The sequence below is a fragment of the Pinus tabuliformis genome, chromosome 8 (assembly GCF_031772625.1).
Source record: "Pinus tabuliformis cultivar Carrire ecotype Pingquan chromosome 8, CPIR1, whole genome shotgun sequence".
Taxonomy (NCBI): domain Eukaryota; kingdom Viridiplantae; phylum Streptophyta; class Pinopsida; order Pinales; family Pinaceae; genus Pinus; species Pinus tabuliformis.
In genome coordinates, this window is record NC_142294.1 from 1,020,680,710 (window position 1) to 1,020,701,316 (window position 20,607).

Here is a 20,607-nt window from a genome sequence, read left to right on the forward strand (position 1 = left end):
TCGTAAAGTCTTCTTGTGTGAGCAACTTGCCATTTAAGTTGTTTCGGGTCAAATTTCGAATTACTTGTTTATAAAGTGTTGATTTCCATTTTACAAAAGAACAAAAAGATTAGAGTTTTGTTTTGACTAGTTTTTGGTTCTGCAATAAGCTAGTCCTTGATTTGATTGTGATCAAGTAAAATACCTTAGAATAATCATTGTTAGTTTTGGCCTCGTTAAGATTGCTTAGAGTAAATTTACCTTTTAGTTTGCTTATGAGTGCATTTTCATAGATTTTAATAGTCGTTAAGATTGATTTTTGGTTACGTTAGATTTATTTGCTTTATTAAAAGAAAAATACAAAAACATCTTCTTTAAAAGTCTTGTTTCAAGTAGCTTTTTGTTTTTGAAAGAAGAAAAGAGTTTTTTCGTACATGTAAAGAGAGGTTATGTTTTTATGCTTGGAAAAGAAAAACGAATTGTTTCTTTGATTGTCTTCAATTAAGAAGTTGCTTTTATAAAGATTGCATTCTCTCAACTTTTTAATTAAGCAATTCATCGAAAAAGTAAAGTAGTGGGTAAATCATTCTAGGTGCATTTTGTAGTGGTTTCGAGTCGAGTCAACACACCACTGGTTTCACTTCCATCACCTTTTGACTTAAGAAACAACCTTAAAAGTAACGCTTAAATTAAAATCAATCTAGTAATTTTTATTTTCTAGGGCTCTAAAGCACCAACATAGCTTAGGCTAGGGTCTTGGAATAGGTGAGTACTTAACTCTCCAAGACTACAAAACCAAACAGATAGTCTATCTTGAGTAGAACAAATCCAATTGTTTCAGTTACATTCTGGGAAAGCTCCTCTTAAAGGAGAAGCACGAGCTCGTGTCCGAACCAGTGAGGGGATCATTCCTCCCTCGTTGGGAATGACGCCAGACAGTACGTATTAAAAACGGTAAACCTCGGATTAACCATTGTCGAGGAGCCAGGGGTCACTTATCGGTAAACCTTGGATTACTGTCAAGGAGCCGGTAAGGGGATTGAGCTTGTTACTCTGCCCTTGCGTGCTGTCGGAGTTTAGACTGTTCCCCCAGGTGTAATTGTTGTGATTGGTAACCTTAGTGGCCATAATATCTAGGATTCTACCCAAGGTGACGGTGGAGGGAAGGTCCCACTGTACCTGGAGCAGACGTCGGCTATACTCACTTGGATTTTCTGGGGGGTTCGCTTCACTTCGAGACGGTTAAAGTGGAGGAACTTGGTCCAGTCTATTCATTAAGCAGGTTGTCGGCGTAACTGTTCCACCCGCCATTTCTGTACTGAATCCTGCGAGGTTGGACCTAATCACCAACTAGCGCTTTTGGTCCGGAAGATACTGTTTGTGTGTGCTTTGACGCTCTAGATTCTTTAGGTGTGTGCTTCAAATTTGTTTGGTTCTTTAGAAGACTTTAGGTGGTTTGATTTGAAATTTTTACTTTGTTTTCGTGTGTTGTAGTTAAAAATCTTTAATTGTGGCGGAATTACCGAGACGGTCCCGTCGAATTGCGGGCCAGTCTCCTGAAGTTGTTTCTGTGGCCGAATTGTTGAGAAGATCCCGTAGACTTAGGGGATCCCCTCCTCGAGACGACCCAGGTAATTTAGAAGGGTTAAAGGTCCTTGTAACTCCTCCTAGTGGCAGTAGAGTAGGTTCACCTGAAGAAGGAGAATCTTCCTTGGTAGTCCATCCAGATTACCAAAGTTTAGAAACAGGTTACAATCCCGAAGCTGTTACAGTTTCCGAGCTTGCTGGTAGTTTTTCATCTGCCAGTGAAACAGGCGAAGAACCTGAAATTTCCGAACCTGTTACTCCAACTCCTAGTGTTCCTGATTCACCAAGAATAGAAAGAATTATCACCGAAAATCTTCCTGTTGGATTAATTGCTATAGAAGAACTTGTTCCAGAGGAAGAAATAGGCGTTTCTGATTCTGAAGATCTAAGTACCCTTGATCTAAGGGAGTGTGAATCCATCTTTTACAGTCCTCCTAGAAGTGAATCTTGGTACCTTGCATTAACCAATTTTTTAGACAACTCAGTAGGTTTTTCTACACCTCGTACTCCTTTTCCACCTAGAGGAATTCATTCTCATGTAAATATGTCTGGTCAGTCATCTGTGTTTTCGCAAAGTCCTGAATCATTTTTACATGGCGGTCCTTCTGTTCCTACTGGGTATCAATCACTTTCTGGTACCTTTGCGGGAGCATCTCCTCAACCCATTGATCATGGGTTATTAGTTGGAAACAGTGGTAATGTACCATTGAGTATAGGTGACGTTTATATGATGTCAGGTTCAACTCCCATTAACCAACCTCAAGGTGGCCAATTACCGCCTGGGGGGCAACCTTCGTTAATGCCTGGGGGGCAACCTCAAGGTACTTCATTCGTGACTGGGGGGCAACCTCAAGGGTATCAACCCCAGCCTCAATATGTACCCCAAAGTCAACCTCAGTATCACTATCAACCTCAAGGATGGCAACCTCAAGGATGGCAACCCCAAGGGTATCAACCCCAAGGGTATCAACCTCAAGGATACCAACCCCAAGGTCAAGGTCAACCCCAGTACTCGTATTTACCTCAAGGTTATCAACCTACAGGTCAATACCCTGGTCAAGGTTATCAACCACCTCAAGGGCAATCATATGGGACTGCACCTTACAATTATCAACCCTATCCTCAATACGGCTATGGATCTCAGTATCCTCAACCTGTTACGAGTCAATACCCTGGAATGTTAACATGGGATCCGTCACAGGGTCAACAGATGTCGCAATCAAGTATACAGTCGGTACCTCAAGCAGGACAACCTGCAGTTCCTGGTCCACCCCAGCAACCGCAACCTGTCCAGTCAAGTGTTCAGACCCCTGTAACTTCCGTAGTTACTCAGCCGCCAATTGCACCTGGTACTCCACCTCACACGGCTGCAGCAACTACCGCTTCATCTACCATGCTTACTTCTGGAGTATCGGCAGCTCCGATTTCTACTGTCCTTGTAACCACTCCTCAGACATCTGTACCGTTGTCTGGACCTACGGTTCAAACCACAGTCCAGATGCCTGCAGGCCAACCTGGTACAAGTACGGTTGTTACTACTCAACCTCAATTTGTTCAACCTCCGTACCAGGGACAGTATCAACCTGGGCAAGCTGCCCAACAACCGGTTTACCAGTATCAACCGTATCCTGGGTACACTTATCAACAACCTCAGCAACCCCAGTACGGTCCGGTTAATCCTGGTTTTCCAGGAGGATATAATATCCCAAATGCGACTCCTGTTCCTAGTTATCCTGGATATCCTCCTCCTGGGGCTGGTATTGTGACTCAGAGTTTTAGAGATCCTAACCGGCAGTTACCGTTTATTGCGACTTTAGATTTACCCGACTTGACGCGCCTAACGAACGATCCAATTCAATATCTTCAGTTCTGGCCGCCAATGCCAAATAAGTTGCCCAGCGATATACCCAAGTTCGAAGGTAAGTCTGGAGAGGATCCGTCTAATCACGTGATGACTTACCACCTCTGGTGTGCATCAAATTCCATCTCAGATGATTCCATCCGCTTACGTCTTTTCCAGCGTACACTCATTGGTCTCGCAGCCAAGTGGTACATTGAGTTACCACGGGCCTCTTTTTACAACTTTAGCCAGTTAGCTACCTCGTTCTTAACTCATTTTCAGTTACCAGTCAGATATGATAATGGTACAGAATTATTAACTTCGCTAAAACAATCGACATCCACGTACATTTCTGATCACATTCATGAGTGGAGACATCGAAGGAGATTAGTGAAAGTTTTTATCCCGGACCAAATCTTAGTTGAATGGTTTGTCAAATCATTATTACCAAGAATTACTGAAGATGTAGCTAAGGCCGGAGTAGTTACTGAGGAGCAAGTCATTGCTCAGGCACAATACCTTGACTTAGTTTACACTCAGTCGGGTACGTTACACGAGAAGATTCCGGATCTTCCAAAGTCAAACCAAATCGCTGCTGCTCCTTCGGGATCTCATGCCGCTGATGGTATGATTGGTATCGTGACTACAAAGAGCAAGAAGAAGTCTTCCAAGGCTTCAACTACTCCAATTATCACTTTGCCTGATTCTCCGACAGGAGAGTCTTCTCCTGAACTCACCGCCGACATTCACGCCGTAGAGTCATCTACGGCCAAACCAAAAAACGGTGGAAAGAAGAAAGGAAAGAAGAAGGCCAAAGCAGACAAGGCTCCAAAGGAGAAAACGGAAAAGTCGGAAACCAATGACGAAAAGCGCAAACCTCGATATCCTTGTCTCATTTGTGAAGAAGATCATTTTACGAGAGACTGCCCTCATCGGGCCGAGGTAGTGAAAATAGTCAAAGGTTCTCCCACTCCTGCTGTGTTAAAAAATCCATTTCCAGAGCAGGAGAATAAGATGATAGGTTCTTCTTCGAATGCCAGTGAAGAACCCATTTTGATGATGTCTCATGTCAGGATTGCGACTCGATCGCAAGATTATGGTAGTAAGGCTCCTGTTGATGGTAAGGAAGCAGAATCTTCTCACTCTAACCCATCAACCTCAGCTCCTGGTTCCGATCCACTACAGATCGAAAAACCTAACCCAGACTTAGTGATTAAGCCGCCTGCCAAGGGTGTACTTCGAAGGTCTGCTTTCAATCCACATGCGAGGGCAGCCCAGAATTACAACATTGTTGAGGACTTAGCTGTTTCACCTTCAGCAATGTCGGCACTCGAAGTGCTGCAATCATGTCCAGCGCAACAAAAATTGCTTTTGTCGGCTATCGGAGCTGTCGATGTTCAGGACCCGAACCTAATGATCTTTGATCTAGAAAATAGTACACCACGTCTCCCACATCAAATGGCTTTCCAAATCCCAGTGATAGTCAAAAACAGGCCTATTCATCGGACTGTGATTGATGAGGGAGCTTCTACGTGTATTATGTCAATTCAATGTTGGAGATCGCTTGGTTCTCCTTCATTGAACCAATCCCCCACCATCCTTAAGGCCTTTGATGGCCGTGGGTTCCGTCCGTTTGGTATTCTACAAGAATTGCCTATAGGGGTCGAAGGTAAAACCGTTAGTCTGGATGTGGAAGTGGTTGATGCCCCTCTAGACTACAACCTTCTTTTGGGTCGAAGTTGGTCATATGCTATGATAGCGGTCGTTTCATCGGTCTTCAGAGTCATTAAATTTCCACATAACGGTAAGATCGTGACTATTGATCAGCTGACGTACTTTTCATCCGACCCAACCTCTTCAGAAACTATCCAGCATGTTGGTAAAACGACAATCCCTTATAGGGACATTGGTGTAGGTTTAGTTAAGGATTCCGGTTTACTGGGAACTTTTCCTCTCCCTCCACTCAATGCAGATCCTTCATTTGCAACCATTCATATGATTACATCAGAAAACATTATTTATGACGATCCTTGGTTCGTCCCATCTGACTCTGAGATAGACTCACTCGGTGATGTTATGCCTTTGAGTCCATATGAAATTGCTTATGAAGCTCTCATGTCTTTTACTGACTTTCATTCAACCGAAGTCGACCAAATGAATGTGGTCAGTGAAGAGTCACTTTTCACCTCACCCTTAGAACGGATAACGTTTCCCGAAGTCGTGTCATCTGACGAACAACTTCGCGAAATCCTAAGTGTAGACGATCTACCATGGGAAGATCTCCATCACAGATCTTCGTTTTTACCTAAGGATGATGCATTTGAAAATGATTTTTCATCTATCTTTACCGCTGAATATGTCAAAGACGCTCAGGATCCAACGAAACATTCTGATTCAGAGTTGAATTTAGGGAATATTTCTCGTACTATTCCCATTGATATTTCAGTGAAGCCCGGAATCGAGGAAAACATTCATATAGGTGCCGCATGTACTGAAGAAGAAATCCAAACTTACAAGGCCCTATTCCAAGAATTCCGCGACGTGTTTGCCTGGTCTTACGAGGAAATGCCAGGAATCGATCCTGCCATTGTTGTTCATGAAATCAAAACCTACCCGGATGCTAAACCCATTCGGCAACGGTTGCGTCAGATTCACCCTCGAAAAGCGGCTGCGATTAAAGCAGAAGTCGAAAAGCTGTTGAAAGCAGGTTTCATTTATCCGATCCCGTTAACGGATTGGGTATCGAATATTGTTCCCGTCAATAAAAAATAAGGAACAATAAGAATCTGTATCGACTATAGGGATATCAATCGAGCTTGTCCAAAAGACAACTATCCTACGCCTTATATCGATCAAATAATTGATGATTGTGCCGGAAGTGAGATGTTTTCCTTCATGGATGGTTTCTCAGGCTATAATCAAATCAATATTCTACCTGCCGATCAACCAAAAACGGCCTTCATTTGTCCATGGGGGACATTTGCTTATTGCAAATTACCTTTTGGGCTTAAGAATGCCGGCGCTACTTTTCAACGGGCGATGTCTTATGCATTTCATGATATCAAGCACATTGTGCAACCCTATCTCGATGATTTGCCTGCTCATTCTTTACATCGAGCTGATCACCTTGTCCACCTACGAGCAATCTTTATGAGGTGTAGGCATTATCGGATTCGGTTGAATCCCCACAAGTGTGTTTTCTGTATAGAAACAGGTCGATTGCTGGGATTTGTTGTTTCAAAAGCCGGCATTCGCGTCGATCCCTCGAAAGTCGAGGCTATCATCAAATTGCCTCCTCCTTCGAGTTTGCGCCAACTCCAAAGTTTGCAAGGGAAAGCGAACTTTTTACGCCGATTCATCCCAAACTACGCCGAGGTCACTAAAGGTTTTACACGGTTGTTGAAACAGAACGCACAATTCTTTTGGGACGAGATTGCCCAACAATCTTTTGATGCACTTAAACACGCGTTGACCCATGCACCGTTATTGCATCCTCCCAACTACAACCAAGACTACTTCTTATACCTCGCAGCTTCGCATTCCACCATTGGAATGGTGTTAGTTCAAGAAGATGAATTCGGAGCGGAGCATGTGATATATTATCTTAGTAGGACCTTGAATCCAACTGAGTTAAAATATTCGCATGTGGAGAAATTGGCCCTGGCAGCCGTTCAAGCTGTCCAGCGTTTTCGTCACTACATTCTTCTTCGCAAAACTACGGTTATTTCGGATTGCAACCCTATGATTTATATTTTGACAAAACAACTGCTAGGGGGCAAGTACTCTAAATGGATTGTTATCCTGCAAGAGTTCGACTTGGAGTTCGAGAAGTCCAAGTCTAAGAAATCTTTAGTTTTTGCGGAGTTGATGTGTGATTTCCCGAGTGCTGACACAGAGACTGTGGCAGAGGAGTCCATTGCGGACGAATCTTTGTTTCTTATTAGCACTTTAGATCCGTGGTATGGGGATATAATCATCTATCTCCAAACCCAAACCTTTCGGCCTGAAGCTTCCAAGGAAGAACGTCGAAAAATTCGGTTTCAATCCCAGCAATACAGAATTATCGGAGATACACTTTATCGCCGGGGGGCAGACTTAGTTTTTCGACGTTGTTTAACTCACGAAGAGGCTGAGAGAGTTTTGAATGATTGTCACTCTGGAGCATGTGGCGGTCATATGTCTGGGTATGCCACAGCTCAGAAGGTGTTGCGCGCTGGCTATTTCTGGCCGTCTATGTTTAAAGATTGTATCCTTGCCGTCAGAACATGCCACAACTGTCAAGTGTTTGATCGAAAGATGCGCGCTCCACCTGCTCCTCTCCACCCTATAATTGCCGCTGGTCCATTCGCCAAATGGGGTATTGACTTTATTACTTGTAACCCTCACTCGGCCGGGGGGCATGCGTATATCATCCTCGCGGTTGATTATTTTACAAAATGGGCCGAGGCGATGCCTACATTCGACGCAAGCGGCAAGACAGCTGCAGTTTTCGTATTCAATCATATCATAACTAGGTTTGGTGTCCCACAAGCAATCATCACTGACCATGGAAGCCATTTTCGAAACGTCATGATGACTGAACTTACAAGCCAGCTTGGTTTGCGCCACGATAGCTCTACTCCTTATTATCCGCAAGCCAACGGTTTGGTTGAGTCAATCAACAAAGTTCTAGTCATCATGATTCGACGGATCATTGGTATCCATCGAACGAATTGGCATAACATGTTATTTTCGGCGCTATGGGCATATCGAACTTCAGTGAAAAATTCAACAGGTTTCACCCCTTTCCAGCTAGTTTATGGCTTAGAAGCTGTGTTACCTATTGAATGCGAAATCCCATCACTTCAAATGGCTGTCGAATTACTTCCAGCTACTTCCGAAGAGGAGAAACGGTTATTATACTTGGCTAAATTAGATGAGACTCGACGTGACGCTACTTTAGCTATCGAGACTCACGCGAAACGAATGAAAGCTCAGTACGATAAAAATGTAACCCCTCGAAGTTTTTCGGAAGGAGACCTAGTACTATTATATGATCAAGCTAACGATAAGCTAGGTGCCGGAAAATTCGTTCCCATGTGCCATGGGCCCTACATTGTAAAGCGAAAGCTAGCAAAAGGGGCTTATGAGTTAGTTGATTTTGATGGGGACTCTTTGGGTAAACCCAGAAATGGACTTTACCTAAAGAGGTATTATGCTTAAAATGATGGGTATGGAGAAATTTTTAGATAGGTTAGATTTCCTTTCTAGCTAGCAAGTGTGTTAGTTTAGTCTGTGTGCTTAGCTTAGCGAGTGTGGTTTTTTGTCGTTATTCTGGCTTATCTTGGTTTTACTCTTGATATTGTAGATGTCGACGCCTCTCCAAACATACATTGGATTTGCTGATGGTGCTTGTCGTAGTACACGGAATATCTCTTCCGCAGCTTGGGTTATCTATTCGCCCTCTGACGAGTTAGTTTCTATGCATGGGGTAAGCCTCGGTCAAACAACGAATAACATTGCAGAATACAGTGCAGTGGTTGAATTATTATCCGAATCTATTTCATTTGGAATTCGATGTTTGATAGTGAGGTTAGATTCTGAACTTGTTGTATTACAGCTTAATAGAGTTTATGCCATTAGAAATCCTGTGTTATTAAGGTTGTTTTTGAGAGTGCGTCTCTTGGAACGTGAATTTGATTACATTGAATATCAACATATTCCAAGGTCCCTGAATACATTAGCAGATGCAATTGCTTCTCGAGTGTTGGACAGACATTTATAATAATCATGCAAGTAAATTTAAAAACATTTCATCATACATGTTAAACAAGATAAGCCGGTAATAGTGATATATATAGATAGAAGTGTGTCAAAAAATATATACATCGTCTTCGATCATAGGTTGAAAACACCTTATGATCGGCAAAATGATAGTACAAAAAGTCAAAAATGTCACATGTGACTACAAAAGTGACTAGTCAATCACTGGTGGTGCTCTCTGTGCGACACCACTGCGCGGGCTACCTTACGCAAAAATCTCCTAAACGGTCCAGGGACCGCGACTACAAAACGCTGAAGCCTGATAGGAATGTCGTCCATAGTAGTCTCAGGTATGTCTGCCGTGAGACGCTCTAGATCATGCTCCAACTCAGCTAGTACGTCTGCAGCCGCGTCCTGTGGAGGCCGGTACCGGTGCAGCTGGATGTAGTCTATCATAAGGCCGGAGGTTGGCTGGACGCTGTGGACCAACATCTGCATTTTGAAAAAGTTTTACTATTAGTTTTGAGACGATATATATAAAAAATACAAAAAATACATAATTAGGAAACTTGTGAAAATAAAAGTACCTCTGTCGTCCCATTGTTCTCCCTGTGGAAGAACCATGTCCGGATCACCTCTGAAATCCATTCCGGCATACGGAAAGTCCTGTATCACAAAAAGCTGGCCCTCTAACCAGTCAAAATAACTATCTGAGAATCGAACCACTGCCGCACCCTCGTCAGGATGCCGGGCCATTACCGCAACCCATCGAATCAGCTTTGGCTCCCGAGGACCCAAGATATCAACAGTGAGTTGCTGAGGGATCAACATTGGAACTCTCTCCAAGGCAAAGCTCACGACTATAGGCCCATATCCAAAAGTCTTTAGTCGTCCGTTCTTTGCCTTGGTCAGTTGGCTCTTCATATGAGCCGACACAGCTTCACACCAGTTGAAAATGGTGCCTTGGTAACAGTCAATTGCCATCCGCATTTGGGATCCGGAAGCAATGTGCAAAGCGGCCGCGCCGCAAATTCTGGTAACTGTGAACGCTATGACTTTGAGTTCCGGTAGAGTGATGTGTTTTATCTCTATGCCTTTTGAATGGTGAGCCCCACGTGTGCACCAATCCTCGCGGAGACTATCAAGGGATTGGCCACCCGGCCTAGTCCCCGCAAGACTGAGTTGCTCACCTCTGTTTGGCAAGCCAGTGAGAAAGTATACATCCGAGGGCTCTATCTCGAGCTGGTGCCCTCCTATGTAAAAGCATTGTTCTTGAACGTTCCATCGCTCAACCAGCCATTCCAAGAATCTTACCTGGCCCCTCATGCCCGGTATGGTCCAATATTTGTATAATCCGCATGCTCTTAGGGCATCCAGGGAAGGTTGATGATTTATTGCAGCTTCATCTTCCTCTACATGCTCTCTCTCTCTCCAGTCTAACATGATTAATGCCCTGCATATCAAAAAAGGCAATTAGAAATTGATTTGAGGATTTTTGGTAGCTTTTTGGGGGAGTTGGGGTTTTGAAATGCGCGTTTCTCGGAAGACGCACCCCAGCTTTGTAGCACAGGGCGCCCGGACGCAGCTGGCCTGAAGGCGGGCTGCGTCTTCCGACCGTTTTCCCGTATGAGAAAAAGTCGGGGGACGCAGGTCACCCGAAGGGCACCTGCGTCCGCCGAGAGGCGCATTCCAAAACCAAAACCCCCCCAAAAAATAAAACTAAAACCTAAAAATTGATTCTAAACGGATAGAAATGCAGAGTAGGATGTGTAAAATACCTGGATGAAACGGCGTTCGATTCCGACGGTCAGATTTTCCGCAGCAACCACGGGAAGTTTCTTGTCAAAAGCTCCTTTTTCAACCTCAACAGTGAAACGGTAAAAATGACATGGTAAAAGGTCTTTTTATAGGTTTTTTGGATGAATTAGTTCATTTTTTACCATGAAAAGTTGTTTTTCGATGTATTTTTGCCTATTTTAAACAGGTATGAGTAATGTGTCGCTTTTGTGCAGGACAAAGGGATTTCAAGGGAAATTGTAATTTTTTCACAAATAAAAATATCAGAGTCATCTTTTAAGCCCTTTTCTGACTCCTAAAACATGAAAAGATCGCCGAGTGTTTCTTTTTCACTCGTTAAAACGGAATTAAAAGACGGTCCCCTTTTAGCTCTTTTCTGGCCGTAAAATCAAGAAAAGATTGCCGGGTTTTTGTCGTTTCAAACTCGATAAGGAAATAAAACGACGTGTCCTTGATCGCTTTTTACTTTTCAGGTTGACGACACTATTATGAAAGTACTCCTTGGTCGCAAGATCAAGCAGTTCCCCCAGGTATTATTTTATACTTTTTCAGGCTTGAGGGACACAAATATACGAAAAAGTTCAACGTGGAGTCTCCTTTAGTTTTTTCAGACTCTCTAAAATTGAAAAACGCCGAGTTTCTCCTATACTGGGCTCGTTAAACTTTTACAGTAGAGGACCTGTTCAATTACAAACAGGAACGAACCACTCCTTCCTAGGGTTCGAATTTAAACTAGGTTGGACTCGTCCGAAGGATGAGCTTATAATCAAGCATATGTTATCCTCCTCAAGCTTGTTAAAAATAAAGAGGTACTTGCCAGAAATGGTGGGGGAAAAGAGAGAAGAATGAACCTGTTTGTCACCTTTTGTCTCAGAAGAAACTTTATTACCGCTCTTGAACACGACACTTTTCATTCACCTGGGTTGGGAAATCTTTTACCTCACAGTTGACCAAACCACTTTGAAAGTCTTTAACCGGGTTCCGGGGATTAACTTTCAGTTATTCGTCACCAAGCCATCTGTTGTGTCGTTATGTGTTCAAGAGGTCTGCAAGAAAAACTTTCATCTGCAAAATACTTGTCATCCATTTGACCATCCCTGAGTCAGTCCTTACAGCAACATTTCTTCAACTTGAACAATGATTTCGTGTTGTGGGCTTGCCTGCAACGGGTTGCTTTCTATCGACATCGACACATTATCTAGAAAGATGACTTAGGAATCGACAGTACCTTGAAGTCTGCATGCATCAATGGCAGGTTTCTCGCCTTTGACGTCAGTTTACATCATTGACTTTCGATCAAAGGATTCCGTGAAGTGTTCGACATCAAAACATCTATTCACATTTCACGGGTTGTGCTTGGTACTTTGAGAACCATTGACATTACTGGTGGTTTCTCTCACGCTTGTTAACAGTTTGCATCATCGACTGGTAATCAAGTGGTTTCTAACATGTTCGACATCGAATCATTTAATCACATGGCTAGAATCGTACCAATTCGGGAAGTAGAAGTGAAGACCCTGGATCTAGTTTCTACCATCCAGGCTGCGAGGAGTTTTGTATTCATTATCTATGTAGACTAATCATAAACAGATGGCTGCGTCCATACTGTGTCTACAAAAGTCTATAAAAATGATGTACTGCAAGATCATTCCTGTATCAGAATAGTTAGTCCATTAGTTAAAGTTTTGAATCTGAGTATGGGAATGCCTACCTCAGTGATGATATAATCTTATCCATGTATTTTGTGTTGAAAATTGCAGGTTCCAACCAGGCCATCCACAAGACAATCCTTGAAATGATAAAGCACTTCACCCTTCCTAGAATTACAAAACCCTACTCTATTCCAGGCTTCGCACTTTAGGGGGCAATCTGTTACACTAAAAAATGTCACCTTGACTACTTACAGTTAGTATGGCTCAAATCAACAGTCATGCTACCCTCTTAGGCAAGTCTTATGCCTCTGTTATCCATCTCAAACTCAAAGAAGAGAGAAAGTCTTGTAAAAACTATGTTTATCTCTGGGGTCGCAGGTTCTCTCTAGCCTTACCTGCGGGGACGCTGACCATGTTCACAAAATCTGCGTCCATGGACGCTCTGTATGTTAAGGGACAGGTGCGTCCCTCTGTAAAAGGAAAAATGCGCGAGTTTTATCTTGAAAAAGTTACTTGTGGTTACTTCTAGAACATTCTAGAGGTCGGTTTGATGAAATGGATGCGCCTCCAGTTGGTTCATGTATCTCTATTAAGGGGGAACTTATCCCATCAATAAGGGAGCTATCCCACCCAAAGAGGGGGATGATCCCATTGATAGTGGACCTGAATAACCTCTTTACAGCACTATAAATAAAGACATTGAGCCAGAGGGAGAGGAGGTTGGAGCTATACATTTTCTTTGGGTAAATGCTGCAGGATTTAGGTCTTCCATTTAGAACCTTTGTGAGGAGAGATTGTCTTTGCTTGATTCTACTTGGAAGTGGGTGAGCTTTGTCAAAGTAGAGGAAAACCCTTGATGGACCCTGGGAGGAACTTGCACAACACCAAGGCCAGGTTGTAAGAGTTTCTTTGTTTCGTTATTAATACAAACTGGTTTATTTTTCTCAATAGCTTGTGTTAATGAGTTATTTCATGTGTTCCTTGGTCTGCATGTTGAATATATGTTTTATTATATGAAATGCAAGTGCTTGGTAATTGTTTGATTGTTTGTGGTTGCAGGAATTGACTTGAAGGAGGAGCTCATCCGGATCGTCAAGAACGGACTTCAACAACAGCGTTTTGGAATAAGGTAAGCCTAAACACTTGTAGTTTTCATGTTGTAAAAGGTGTATTTAGAGAAAGATCACTACATTTTGTCTTGTTTGTCATTAGAATGTCTTAGACTTCTAGGAAGGTCAGCTGTGTCCGCACCCTTGACCAATTCCGTGTGACAGTCATTGCCGAGGAACGAAGATTTGAAATTATTCTCCACTAGGTTTTTACTTTAAAATCATTTCTTTGGTTGGTGGGCAAAGAAAGTGATTAGGCTGAGTATCTCACCAAGACAACAGTCCTAGATTCTTGAAGATGACATACGAGGTTTGATACTTCACAACAAAAAAACTCCTGCTCTTTCAGGCCTACAGAAGTTAGTTTCTTGGAGAGTTTGGAAACCTAAATAGCCTATTACCCCAAACCCCACTCTTTCTGCTCTTGGAATCAGTTTTGGTCAACAATTGTTGGTGTTAAGTCAGAGTAAATTGTTAAAAATCTTAATTTTATTCAAGAATATTCTTTATTCTCTCAAACTATTTTTCTTGAACCAAATTTAGAAGAAAAATATTTTGAGTCAGTTTCATTCTCTTTTGCTGAATTTCAAGAAGTTAAAACAATTAATAATTCAGTTTCCCATCAATCTGTTTCTATTATTATTCAACCATTTCATATTTCTTGTATTTGGCCTCAATCGTTTGTTTTTCAAGCAACGAGCTCCTCTGTTTATCTTCCAAATCCAAATATGACTATCCCATCTTTCCTATTGAACATATATGAACCTTTGAATCTGGCTCAACTAATGAATGCAATGCCACAAGATTATTTGGAGTTGTTGCCCAAATTTATAGGGGAGGATGAGATAACAACAGAGAAGCATATTGCTTCATTCTTTGCATTTGCTGAGAACTTGAATGTTGAATTTTTAGATGTTGTTATGAGACTATTTGTTCAGTCATTATACGAGGAGGCAAGGAAATGGTTTAAAACTCTTCCCACCTATTCTGTTAATACTTGGGAAGAGTTAGAAAATATTTATACACAAAGATGGGGTGAAAAGAAATATCATGGATACTTCTTAACCGAATTCAACGCTATAAAGAGGAAACCTGAAGAAGGAGTTAATGATTTTATTAAGAGATTCAATAAATTTTATAATAGTTTGCCTGAAGAAATTAAGCCACCTCCAGTAGGAGCAAAAGAGTATTTGTAGGAGCATTTGACTATGAATTTGGTTTCAATCTAAGGGAGAGGAGATATCCTACTCTGGACCAAATATAGGTTGATGCACTTGAGATCGAAGCAAATTTGTCTACTATAGGAAAAATTAAGCCAAAAGAACCAGAGAAAGATAAAGGCAAAGGAAAAGAAGAAGAAACAAAGACTGTCAGTGAACTAAAATATTCTCAAGAGAAGAAACTAGATGAAATGACCAAATTCATTAAAAATATGTTTAAGAATTGGTGAAGATGGAATTGGAGAATAAGAATGCACCAAGATAGTTCTAGCAGGTCCAAAATAGAAATTTCAACCCTGAATTTAGGAGACAACCACTGCAAATTATGCAGAGAGAAAGAAAGGATTAAGATCAAATACATCCACCTGTGTACATTGAAGATGGAACAAAGGAAGTAGTGGAAGAATCTCCAGAAGAATAGGATAATTGTTGGCATTATGATACAGGTATGATACCGGCGTTATCCTTGATGGCAACTCACTCAGATGATAGATCATAGTACAACAAGTAAATAGCAAAGAATTAATGATTAGAGAGGTATACACATGTTCACTATGAAAAAGAATCGTATACACGTGGGTTCACCATATACAAAGGCGCATATAACGTACATACGCACTTTCATAGAAGGAAAGGTGTGTACATGTCGGAAAACTATGTTTTGGTCTGTGGTCTTTGGACCATGGTATTTGGTCCAAGGTATTGACCCTAGGTATTGGTCCTACATGGTTTTGGACCATGGTATTGAGAGAGGCCTAAACCTATATAAGGGGAAGAATATCATTAGGCCAAAGGGAAAGTGTGCAAGTGATGAATATATGATGAAGTGTGAGATCTAGTATGCAAGTTATGGGTATGTGATGCTTTGCACCTATCTTGCGAATGAAGGTTGATGGACCGGGATCATGAAGACTAAAACGCATTATCCTTATATAGTATGATCATGAATAGTCCATATCTAAATACTGACGCATGCCTTATCCTTTATATCTTATGTTCTAGGTATATCTAAAGTTGAACATTGAAGCGAAGGTATAAGTAATTATTTTCAGATATGTACGTGGGTTCCCTTTGGTTAAAGAGCGTATACACGCTAGTTCGACACAGCCAAGTAGCGTATAAATTATGAGATTTGATACTTGAGGTTTCTGTTGGTTCTAGTGGTTGTTGCAGAGTTCTGGGGTCTGCTCTGCGTTTTGGTTACTGTGTTTTGATGATAGGGTTTCAGTGATTCAGTTGTTGGGTGATTCAGAGATTGATGATGTAGATATAGTTGATGGTTGTATTGCAGTGGTGATTGTTTTGTATTGATGGATCTAGTCTGAAAATTTATGAAACATGGTCCATGAAGAAAAGAGAAGGTTGTAGCCTTCTGTAGGTCAGCACCTACGTACTAGTACATCAGTTAGTACAAGACTTAGGGGGTTGTAGCTCCCTTCTAGTAGTAGCTAGAGAATGAGAGAAGGTTGTAGCCTTCTATAGGTGGGTGCCTGTGTACTGGTATGAGTCTGCGCCAGTACAAAATTGTAAAAAGAAGTTTCTTATTAAAAGGAAGATAGAGACGATTGCAGTAGGTGGTTTTCACCCACATTGGGTTTCCACCTTATATCATGGTGTTCGTGTGTGCTTCTTATGTGTGATGATCTGTTCTATTTTACTGCACCTGTTTACTGTTTATATGGTTAATAATGTTTTGATTCACTCATTAAATATCAACTAACTAAATCATAAGTTTACTGGATATACGCTAGTTGCATTAAACAAAGTTGGGTATACACGCGGGTTTCCTTAATTGAAGTAGCGTATATGAATCTGATAATGGAAATGAAAGGTTATTGATTTGCTAATACTGATTCACACCCCCCCCAGTGTTATTTCCAACAATTGGTATTAGAGTAGGTCCTTCAAAAGAAGCTTGATCGCTTGAAGGAAGATCCATTAGGATGAGTAATCAAGAAAGAGAGGGATCCATCAGACCACCAATCTTCGATGGGAGAAATTTTGTTTACTGGAAGATAAGAACTTCAACCTATCTTCAATCACTTGGAACAGATATTTGGGGAATCGTGGAAGGAGGATATACCTATCCATCAGAAATTCCTACAGATACAACATGTAGAAAGAAATATGAACTCAATGCCAAAGCTATTACTATCTTATTGGGAAGTTTGTCAAAATCAGAGTTTGTCAAGGTCATGCAGCTCAAATCAACCAAAGAAATATCGGACAAAATCATTCTAAGCTACAAAGGAGATGATCAGGTAAAACGTGCTAAGCTTCAAACTCTCAGAATACGATATGAAACTCTTAAGATGCATAGTAATGAAAGAATAGCTAATTACTTCCTATGTATAGATGAGATTGTCAATTGTACGAAGAATCTGGGTGAATAAATTAAGGAAGTTGTCTTAGTTGAGAAAGTTTTGAGATCCTTGTCTGATAAATTTGAATCCAAATTATCTGCCATAGAAGAAAAGGAGGATCTACAGAATATCACTATGACGCAGATTCACGGAATCTTAACTGCTTTTGAAATGAGAAAAGGAGGACCATCATATATGAGAGAAGCTGCATTTAAAGTATCAGCAAAGGGAAAAGAAAAACTCAGTGAATCAGAGTACATCCCAGAAGAAGAATATGAGGTAAATTTGTCAAGAATCTTCAATGGGGATCTGGACGGTTCAAAGGTAAGCTACCTTTCAAATGTTTTTCTTGTGGTAGAGTTGGTCATTACGCTGCTAGATGCCCTCATAACAAAGGAAAGATGTCCGAAGAAGGTAATAGAAGTTATTATACTCATGATAATAGTGATGGCTTGTCCAATAGTGATGAAGATAATCGATAAATTAAACTTATCATGGAATATGAAAATAGGGACGTAGAAACAGAAGAAGTTACCAGATTAAAGGATTAGCTGGAGACAGTAACCAGAGTAAGGGAGCAGCTGCAGGATGTAGTAAAAGATCAGAGCATAACAGTTCAGAGACTTGAATCTAAGATCCTCTCTTTAAAATAAGATCTTGAAGAATCAAAGAAGCAGAATGAAGAAGCTCTTGAAGAACAAGAACATGAAGTGCTCGAATTAAGGCAACAAGTGGAAGAAGGAATAAAAGATGAAGACAACTTAAAGAAGCAATATCTGGAAAAGGAAGAACAACATTAGGTTGAGGTAAATATCTTAAAAGGTAAATTAGAAGAAAAGGATAAACTGTTATGATTTTAGTACAATACTAATATTTTGGATGATATTCTTAGTAGTCAAAGATCCCCTACTATCAAAACTGGTCTTGGATTCTATGAAACTGTTGAAGGTGAATCTAGCTCACTGGGTGAGGGAAGGAATTCTAATGCAAAATCTAAAATGATCAACAAGGAGATAAGTGGTCAACCCCAGCAACAACCAAGGAAAGAAATTCTTCAAAGAAGATATTTTTCTCCTAACTATGGAAGTGATAGATGGCTATTTCCTCCGATGAGTAATGTTGAATGTTATGAATGTCATAATCTTGGACATGTTGCAGCCAGATGTAGAAGAAGAATGGTCCAAAACCATCACACAAAAAGATCATCACGTTCTAGGTACTTTAAGGGATATTTTTTTGCTTGCAATATGTTTGGTCACAAAGCTATTGATTGCAATAAAAGGTGAAACATGTAAGATGTTATACATGCAACAATTTTGGACATAAAGTAAAGGAATGTACGAGAAAAATTCGGACACCAAAGCAAAAGGAGCATACATCATCTCAATCGCAGGTATTGAAGAAGACTAAATTAGTGTCAAAAAGATGTGGCATAACTCAGTTAGTAGACATAACAGACTCAGGGGAAGATGAAAGCGTAAACCTTCAGTATTCCAATTTTCATACACAGATATTATGAAGCAAAGTCACGTATATACGTGAATTAGAAGCTGCAGAGTCGTGTATATGGAGCTCTAAAGAAAAAGCAGTAGAACAGATTCAGGAAAAGAAGTCTAATATGGTTCGGTCATGGTATATGTTGGTTGGCATGGGTTCAAGGGGTGCATATGCTCCGAATAATGCATTGTTGGCATTATGGTTAGAAGTATTTGGTGAAGATGCTTATGTGGCTAAAAGATACATCTTGCTGCTTATTGTTGGTTGGCCAAGAGAATGGTATTGCAGGTTACAGGTCTGGATGCTGGTGTCAAATGCTCATGGTTGCTGATCTGGATGGTGATTATGTTGCTGATGATAGTTGTTGATGACTATCATGGTCTTGTTTAGACTCGGCATGTGCTCAGGGGGAGCATGGATGGATTGATACATCTTAGCATATACAAAGGGGGAGCTCAATCAGAGAATTCAACATGTACTCAAGGGGAGTATGGACAGAAGAATGTATATCAATGGAGAGAATATCTTGGTCCTCCCTTTGCCCTTGATGTCAAAGAGGGAGAGTGACTTGGTGTGGTTTTTGCCGTCAAGTCTAAAGTGGGAGATTGTTGGCATTATGATACATGTATGATACAAGTGTTGTCCTTGATGGCAACTCACTCAGATGACAGATCATAGTACAACAAGTAAATAACAAAGAATTAATGATCAGAGAGGTATACACATGTTCACTATGACAAAGAAGCGTATACATGCAGGTTGACCATATACAAAGGTGCGTATAATGTACACACACACTTTCATAGAAGGAAAGGTGCGTACATGTTGGAAAGCTAAGTTTTGGTCCGTGGTATTTGGACCATGGTATTTTGGTACTGGTCCATGGTATTTGGTCTGAGGTATTGACCCTAGGTATTGGGTCCAAGGTATTGGTCCTACGTGGTTTTGGACCATGGTATTGAGAGAGGCCTAAACCTATATAAGGAGAAGAAGATAATTAGGCCAAAGGGCAAGTGTGCAAGTGATGAATATCTGATGAAGTGTGAGATCTAGTATGCAAGTTATGGGTATGTGATACTTTGCACCTATGTGGCGAATGAAGGTTGATGGACTGGGATCATGAAGACTAAAATGAATTATCATTATATGGTATGATCATGAATAAATTCATATTTGAATATTGACACATGCCTTATCCTTTATATCTTATGTTTTGGGTATATCTAAAGTTGAAAATTGTAGCGAAGGTATAAGTAATTATTTTCAGATATGTACGTAGGTTCCCTTTGGTGAAAGAGTGTATACACGCTGGTTCAACACAATCAAGTAGCATATACATTATGAGATTTGATATTTGAGGTTTCTGTTGGTTCTAGTGGTTGTTGCAGAGTTCTGGGGTATGCTCTGTGTTCTAGTGACTGTGTTTTGATGACAGGGTTTCAATGATTCAGTTGTTGGGTGATTCAGAGATTGATGATGTAGATATAGTTGATGGTTGTATTGCAGTGGTGATTATTTTGTATTGATGGATCGAATCTAAAAATTTATGAAGCGTGGTCCCTGAAGAAAAGAGAAGGTTGTAGCCTTCTTTAGGTCAGCACCTATGTACTAGTACATCAGTTAGTACAAGATTTAGGGGGTTGTGGCTCCCTTCCAGTAGTAGCTGGAGAACGAGAGAAGGTTGTAGCCTTCTACAGGTGGGTGCCTGCACACTAGTATGAGTCTGTGCCAGTACAAAATTGTAAAAAGAAGTTTCTTATTAAAAGGAAGATAGAGACGATTGCAGTAGGTGGTTTTCACCCACATTGGGTTTCCACCTTA